The sequence below is a fragment of the Triplophysa dalaica genome, chromosome 3 (assembly GCF_015846415.1).
Source record: "Triplophysa dalaica isolate WHDGS20190420 chromosome 3, ASM1584641v1, whole genome shotgun sequence".
NCBI classification, from domain to species: Eukaryota; Metazoa; Chordata; class Actinopteri; order Cypriniformes; family Nemacheilidae; genus Triplophysa; species Triplophysa dalaica.
The window spans coordinates 872189-880845 of record NC_079544.1 but is presented as its reverse complement, the minus strand read 5'-3'; the positions used below and the strand labels follow the sequence as shown (position 1 = coordinate 880845).

Here is an 8657-nt window from a genome sequence, read left to right as displayed (position 1 = left end):
TGAATCTGAAAAGATGACGTCACGTGCGCAATACGTTTATCTAACAGTTTTTTCTGTTCTCGGTCTTCAGAGATGTTTTGGAACATGACCAAAGTCCCTTAATGCGTCCCAATTCGCCTACTTATACTATGCACTAAAAGTATGTACTGTTTTTGTAATGGAAAAGTATATATATTTTAGTGTGTATGTATGCACACACTGAGGCTGTGTCCGAAATCGCCCACTATACCCTCATTCACTATTCCCTACATTAGTTCATTAATTTAGTCCACTTTAAGGAGCGGGTGAAAACAACTGACTATATTCGGACACTCTGTGCACTGGAGATGCCGCGGGCGCCATCTTCTGCCGAGAGGCGGGAATTCATTCAGCAAGAGAAAACACTATAGATGGCTAGCAGCTAGCTGCGAGTGTACATCGGCTATATTATGATGCTGATTGGGATTTATTAAATGCACTCAATAGGGTCCTCTATGAATTCGGACGCCGCTAAAAATGGATGTCCCCTCTATGGCACTTCATAGGCATGGCCGCATTAACAATAGGGCTAGGCGGGGCTAAAGCCCCGGGGCCCGAGCAAGGAGGGGGCCCGTGATTGGCTGTGGAGCAGATTGATTACTACTAACCATCTGATTGCCAAAGCCTTACCACGCCCCCCACAAATTAGCCCTGTTATTTAGTAGCGCTTTGCCGTATATTCCATGCATCATCATGGAATCATTCTCATTAATATTATTAACAAAATTGCGCGTTCGCGTTATGATTGGTCAGGTCGCATGTCAATCAAACCCCCGTGGGCAGCAGGGCACGGTGAATTGAAACGTCACGTTTGAATTTGATATACCAAATCAAATGCATTTATTTTATATACAACAATTCAGCTTAGGCCTATCAGGCGATGGCTGTCTGCGCCTTATTAGAATATAGCCCACACATCAACCAATCAATCGCCTCCACTCTTCACTTCATTCTAGACTATTCTTAAAATTGCCACGCAAAAAACAGTCCTCGACAGCTAAAAATGTCATCTTAAAAAAAAAAATGTGCGAGTGGGGCTCCAGAAATGAATTTTTTAAAGCTAAACAGCAGAGGAAACATGAGCTACTCAGTAAAATCCCAAAACTATCGGGTTATTTTACTAAAGCTGATGATCACGGAGTGGTGGATGTTGGAGCTGATGATAAAGACACAGCGTCATCATCGACCACACCAATTTCAGGTAACGTTAACTGTTAAGTTTGATTATTAACTTGATGGATGTATGATATTGCTTTTGTCTTTGATCAAACTATTCGCCTAAAGGGCTGGCAGTGGCGATAGTGCTAATGTGTCCGGTAGAAATATGTCAATTGTGCTGCGCCATCATCATGATGTAAGTTTATAGTTTAAACACGTATTTAAGCATTGTGGTATAGAATCAAATTATTTTAAACTGCTCAGGCACAATAAGCAGCAGGAGAGGATTCATTTTGTAAATGCTCGTTTTGATACCATGGTGAACTTGAGACGGTTTTGCACAGCGCACTTGGTCTTAAAGTGACAGAAGCTGCTAATAAAGCTGCTATCGCCATTGTGTCAATAATGTTAATCAAACATCAGAAAGAAAGTAATTTACTGTCCTTGACTGAATCACTTTAGTAAAATAAATAAGAATGGATGTTGAATTTATATTGAAAGCTATGTATTGAATATTTGATTACTTTATACAATATTATTCAGTGCTTAAGGTTTTTCAAGTAGGTCGATTTCTTATGTGCCTTTGTTCTTTTATTATTTGTGATTGTTGTCATCAGTAAGCTTGATATACATTTCTTAAGCTACTATTATTTTTTGTGATATTGAAAATTATCACAATAATTATGAAATTTTAGTGCCATTAACTTTTGATATGATAAAAATCGTATTAAAATTAATATAACTTGACTGTGAAGTATATTGTTCGATAAAATGACTCCGTATGATGATATAGGCTAACATTTAGCTCATCGCCCACCCCAATATATTCGCTATTAGCAAAAAGACATGTTGACTTCTCTTTCCGCAAAACCAGGAAACTTTTTTTTAAGGTAAGCTATTTTCTCAATTGTATATTGTAAAGGAATTGGCAAGAGTTATTCTGAATGTTTCTAGATTATATTTATGTAAAACAACTTCAGCAGTGTTTTAGAAAAAAAGCAGTTTTTTTTTCTCTTTCTCTGTAGTTGGAGACCTAAAGTGGTGGGGGGGCCCTGCAGTAACTCATAGCCCCGGGGCCCAGTGAGCTCTTAATGCGGCCCTGTTCATAGGGTATAGGGGGCGATTTCGGACACGACCTGGAACATACTAACAGGAATGGCCGTTGTTGCCTAGACAACATAGTTGGCCATTAACAGTCACACACATCAGAATACAGTTCTTCTTTCCATTTATGTATATAATCATTTATTGTTTTTATATGTAATGTTAACGCTGTGCTTATTTACTAATTTAGTGACGCATCAGTTATTTCATTTTTTTAGTGCAGTGGAGCGTCACTTAACTCCGCCTTCTTGCGGTGAGTTGTGGGTAATATCAGCCGTTAGTGTGCATCATTCTGCACTTAGAAATTTTACCTGAAGTAGTAGACCATCCGGGAATCTTTGGAATACGCTTTTCAACATACTACGATTTGGGACGAACTCATTCTGTTTTCGAGTACGGTGTAGGACGGATAGTTTGCGAATTGGGACGGAGCATCAGTCATAGAGGGTGTGCGCATGTGCGGTAACCATGGCAACCTGAAAAGAAAATATAGGCCTATGTTGCAGTTGTGTTGGAAGGTTTAAAGAAATCACAAATACACACATTGCTCAGAGTTTTTACTTCCCAGTCATGAATCTCTACAGTGACATTCTCTCAAGATTCATCCCTTGTTCCTTTGTTCTTCTCCTTATTGGAAATTGATTGTCTTGTACCATCACAAAGACACGCGATTCTGATTGATTCTCTGGTAGCGCGAGGAGGGGGATGAGTCGCCCGTGGGGTGTTGGGTCACCAAAACACACAAAAGATTTAAAACAGGGAGTGAATCCCATGAAAACTTCAAAAGCAAACAACCTAATATCTTTTTTAAGCAAATTAAGCCTGTATTTAATTTTTTTGTATTGTGACGTTTTTATGACCAACAACGTGACAGTAATAGCCTCAGTTTTATTAAGTTCTACGTCCTCACGTCGTGTCAAACCTGTGTTAGTTTCTTTCTTCTTTAGATCACAACAGACGATATTTGGAAGAATCTGAACTCCATTGACTTCCATTGTGTGAAACATTTCTCAAAATATCTTCCTTTGTGTTCCACTGAAGAAAGAGGCTCATACACATTTACAATCACATGACAGAGAATAAATGATGGTTGTTTTATTTTTGACTGAGCTGTCACTTTAAGCCGTGTTTTGAAGTTAATTCTCCGTAGATTCTCTTCTTTGTAGTTCAGTAAGTCTTTACCGCGTTTTTATTCCATCACCATACACCCAAACGCAAATCTTCCCTTCCACCCCACCGGGTGAGTTTTGTTCCTCTCCTCTCGCTGACCGCGACGTGCGAGTCGTCCTGCAGTCTCTGAACAGTTCGATTAATATCCATGCATAAAAGAATCACCAGCGTTTCCCTAACAACAGAAGAGCTGGTTTTCTCATTCTTTTTTCTTTTTTTCTTGTTTTTAAATATCAGAATCACTTGAACACACACAACAAACACTTCAAATGAAATGCATTTTCCTACGGACAGAAACGTGGGTCAATGAAATTAAATCAACAAAAAACAAAATTCCACATTAAAATAAAAAAGAACTCAAGTACATAGCAATTTGCCCCATGACATCACTTTGGTCTCTAATGGCTTGTCCACACCGGCACGATAATCGCGCGCGTTTATCGTCGACATTTAACGCCTCGTGACTAAACAAAGGGCGCCAATGTGAGTGTGCATGCCAGGCGTAAAGGCGTGATTTTTTTAAACGCCTCTTTTGTTGTTGTTTAACGTCGCGTTAAAAACTGGCCGACCAATGAGATTGGAGCCTTTGTTCACGTACCTGGACCTGCTGCAGTTGCCGTAGAACACGACTTGGTGGTGCTCAAGCACAAAACGAGCACACATTGACGAAGAGGAAGCGAGATGAATTCTTCTTCTGTGTGAAAAGCGAGTGTGAGAAGCGTAAAGATGCGCAGCGCCACCTTGTGTACCGGCTTAATTTTCATTAAGCGCGTCTATGTCAGGGAGTGAATTGCACGTTGACTCGTTTCAACGCCAGTGGAAAAACGTCTCGAAAAACGCTGGCGATAAGGGCGTGCGATTATCATCGCGGCGTGGACATGCCTTAAAGCTGATTGTGTGTTTCTCAGAACGATTACACAAGCTTTGAATTTCAGGCTGATTCCCGTCACTCAAAGGCTTTGATAGCAGAAGTTTGTCTACATTCCAACTGCTCTGATGTCACTTCAATATTCAGCTGTCATTGACCTCAACTTAACAAATAAAAGTAGTTTCTTTTTAAGGGAGCATGCCAAAATCAACTCAACACGACGGTACAGAACAGTAAAAAGCTTCAAGTCACAATATTTCCAAAACTATTACTTATCACTTTGATCTTCTACTATCATCAGTGTGATTTCGTCAGATTAACTTTACATTACAAGGGTTTGAGGTATATCAGATTTGTCATTGTCAACACGTGCCTGCCAGCGTGAAATGACGTGATTGGTTGGGTTGACACGATTGGATTGCTCAGATGACCGATGGAGGCATATGATTGGACGGTCAGTGCAGACGTGCCTCGAATTTAGTACACACGCACACTTCCAGAATACTGTAAATGACACAAAAATAGCTCTGACGGAAGTGTGTGTGTGTGTGAATCCAGAGGCATTTCATCACATTTAAAACAAGCTTCTACACTATTCAAGCGTCTGTAAATAAATAGTCTAGATAAATAAATAAACCGACAAATATATATAATAACCACAGAAAATAGAAAAACAACATTTTTGGTAAAAAAAACAAAGTGCTTATTTATCAGATGGAAACAGTGCATGAGACTCCTTCAGTTGTATTTGAAATATGCAGCGATGCAGAAATATGCATGTATGTTTCGGGAATGAGTTAAGTGTGTGTCTGTCTGTGTGTGCGTGTGTTTGTGTGTTCAGAGTAGTTCCACCCGTGGTTAAAGGATAAAGGCACTCAACATGTCCTGCATAGCTGCCACTTCCTTCACCGTGGCAATAATGCAGTCTGACTACTCTGTGTTCGTGTGCGCGTGTGTGTGCGTGCGTGGGTGTATGTGTGTGCGCGTGTACATGGTTAACCCTACGCCAGTGTTTGCGTGCGTGCGTGCGTGTGTGTGTGCGTGCGTGCGTGCGCGGTCACGCCGATTAACAATACTAATAGTACTTTAGGGTTACGCTTACAAAAACGTGTATTCAAGTGTGCTAGTAGTATACCAGAAAGTTTACTTTCATTGTACTATTTAGGTAATGACACTGTCGTATACATGACATTTACTTTATACACCGAAAAAAACTACTTGAAGAATTTACTTAACTTTTTGTGTTAATTTGCCTATTTTTTGCACACGGCTTTCTAAAGTAAATGCGCTTGCCAAAATCAAGCAAATTAACAAAAATTATATCATGAGGTATTACAAGTGCACTCGTAGTCTTGTTTACTCATTTGATTTGAGTCATACCTTCATTTTTTTAAATACTATTAGTTTATGGAGAGTAAATATTTAAGTGTACTTTTATGAAGTAAAAATGTGCTACAAGTATTGAAGCAGTAAACTATCTTCATGGCTATATGTTCTTATAGTTGAATTACAAACAGCTGTAAACTAGGTATAAATAAAAAATTGGGCCAATTTAGTCCAACTAAAGTAAATAAGTAGTACACTGAGGTTAGTACAGTGTGCTTGTTACATAAAGTATACATAAAATAAACCTAATAAAAAATAATATTTTTTTATAAGGGTAGAATGCGTGTGTGCGTGCGTGTGTGTGCGTGTTGAGAGAGACGAGAGAGGATGACAGTGAAGATGATGATGATGATGAAGGTGGGTTGAACTGGCAGGCTGAAGAATCTTTGGTATCAGTGGCTGTGTCACACACCACTGTGTTTCTGTGAGGTAGCCACATTGATTCTCACTTATGAGGTGTGTGTTCACTTCCTTCACATTTTTGCTTCATGTCTGTAATGTTTGTAACGACACCTTGCTAAAAAAACACACATCTTCACCTGTGGACAGCTCTCTAATGCTACAGACATCTGCTGTCTTACCTGTATGGACACACATACAGGATTTGATGGTCCGGATGAGAAGCCTCTGCTGGATCTTCTCGCCAGCAGAAACCTTTCATGAAACATCCGCTGTTACAGGTGAGTGTGAGGTTCAGAGGTCACTCCTGTCAGGAGTCTGTTTCTGTTTGTCTACAACCTCTCGTCACACACAACGCTTTAGTTTTCTTCTTCTTCAAGTCTTTGTTTTCTCGTTGATTTGTTGACAAGGTGCTTCTTCACACAACAGAGCACAAAGAGTCCAGACGTTAAATACAAACGTTGTGTCTATGTTACTATTTTACCCGCATCATTATTATAGAGGAACCGAGAGAAAGTGGAAAGAAAAGCCTAGAAGAGGATTATTTACAGTTTCATTCGCAGGACAGCTTTGGTAAATTTGGCTTTCCAGAACAGACGGCCGTGAGGATGAGATTTCCGGTGATTTGTCAGATTCACGCGCGCGCGCGCACACGTCCTGTATATGATTATCATTAAGGCAACTGTCATTGGCACACAATTATCATACAGTGACATTTTACCTTTTGGGTTTGGCCACTAAAAGCTGCACATCATGAGAAAAACTAACAAACAAAAAAACAGCTCTTTCTCTAAATCACTACTGATTGTTTTCTCTTTGGTAATTTGAAGAATCTTTGGACGCGAGTTTTAAAACACAACATGAAATGCGAAAAACGCTTATGAATGCACAGAAAAAGTGAAAGAGCTCAAACCAGTAACCTGGACTGGTTTGAAAGCAATTAAATCAGCACAGGTCCATTCATACTGCCTTAAAGACTGAAATGAATCTATCATTTTTGTCCTTCTCCTCATTACAATCAAGACCGAAAGATTTTAAAAGCATGCACTGTAAAAAAACGGAAATTATTCGTTAACTGGAAAACGAGAAATATGCAGTAAAATACTTTTCCGCTGTAAAATTATAGGACAAAAATATTAAATAGTGTTTCCGATCGTTCTTGTAAATTTGTGGAGATTTTCTGTGATTTTATAGTTTTTGACCGTATTTAAAACTGTGAAACAAGAAATCGTGTTAAAAAACGTAAATTTGCTGGCAGCGGGGCGCCAGAAATAAACGGTAAAATAACGAGTTTTCCCTGTAAAATGACTTTAACGTAAATGTCGGTCTTTTTCTGCAATTTTACGGTCTGACTGTATTTTTAAAAACATTAAAATCTCTTTTAAAAAAAGATATTTATTTTATTTTATGTGGAAAATCTGTATTTGTTTGTGTGGTATCCACATCAAGTGTGTATTTAATTCTCAAGAGGATTACGGGAAGTGCTGCCTTAAAATTCAGAACAAGTCGTCATTTCTGTGTTCTAAGTAAACTAATAAATAGCTCTAATAAACTAAATTAACAAAATAAAATAATGTAATTATGCGCAAACCAATTTGTTTTCTATACCCTGCTGAAAAAATCCCAGTACAAATTCTGTAACACGTCACAATAAGGTCTTATTTGTAAACATGAATGCATTGCTTTACATGAACAAACATTCATTCATATTGGTTCATGTTAGTTTAAGCACTTATTGATACATTAAAATTAAAAGTTGTATCTGTTAATATTAGATAATGTGAAATAAACAAGTATATTGACGTTAACAGAAATTAATAAAGGCAAAAAAATTTTTCTTTGTTAATTCATGTTAGCTAATGCATTGACTAATGTTAACAAATACAACCATTTTGTGAAGTGTAATTGATTCCATTACAAATGTCATCATTAACCTTTAAAATGATTACAAAATGTCTTTACGTAGGGTGTTTTTGGGCCTTATTCTAATAACATCCCACCAATAGAACCTAACACATTACCAGTAAAGATTCCCAATATAACCCTTTAAATCCACTACAGTGGATTTTCTCAGCAGGGTGTTTATTTAAAATCTAAACTTAAAAAAACTTTCCACTTGTCTTGAAGGCAGCATGAAGTGGTGCAGATGGTGAAGGCATGGATTGTCCAGCAGGTGGCGCCGTTGCTCTACGCAGATTTATCTCTGTAAGACCCCCACGGTAAAATGATTCTTTAGGGGCCCATACAGAGGATTGATTGATTCTTTGCATCCCTTTATCATTGTGCTGAAGCGAGAACAACGAGCCACACTGGCAGTGAATACATCTGAGATCTGTCTGATGAGAAAAACATTGTGGCGACAACGCTTTCAAAACATACAATGCCGCCATATCCTCGTCAAGGTCAAACAAGGGGTCAACGTCAGGCACCAAATCAAAGGGGGAGCGTGTGCTGAAATTCGTATTGCCTTCGTCCGTTCGGCTGCTCTATGAGAGAGAAATTTCCGTATCGTAGCTTCACTAACCCACAGACTGAGGTTTAGCTCAAATATCAA

The 8657-nt window shown here is 38.7% G+C and overlaps 1 long non-coding RNA gene across 1 annotated transcript; it reads left to right on the top strand.

Moving 5' to 3' along the window:
* Positions 1 to 586: 586 nt before the first annotated feature.
* On the top strand, positions 587 to 8354 carry LOC130417366 (uncharacterized). Its single transcript, XR_008906171.1, has 3 exons — positions 587 to 1219; positions 6254 to 6384; positions 8231 to 8354. It is a non-coding gene; the product is annotated as an uncharacterized LOC130417366 (long non-coding RNA).
* The last annotated feature ends 303 nt before the right edge of the window (positions 8355 to 8657 follow it).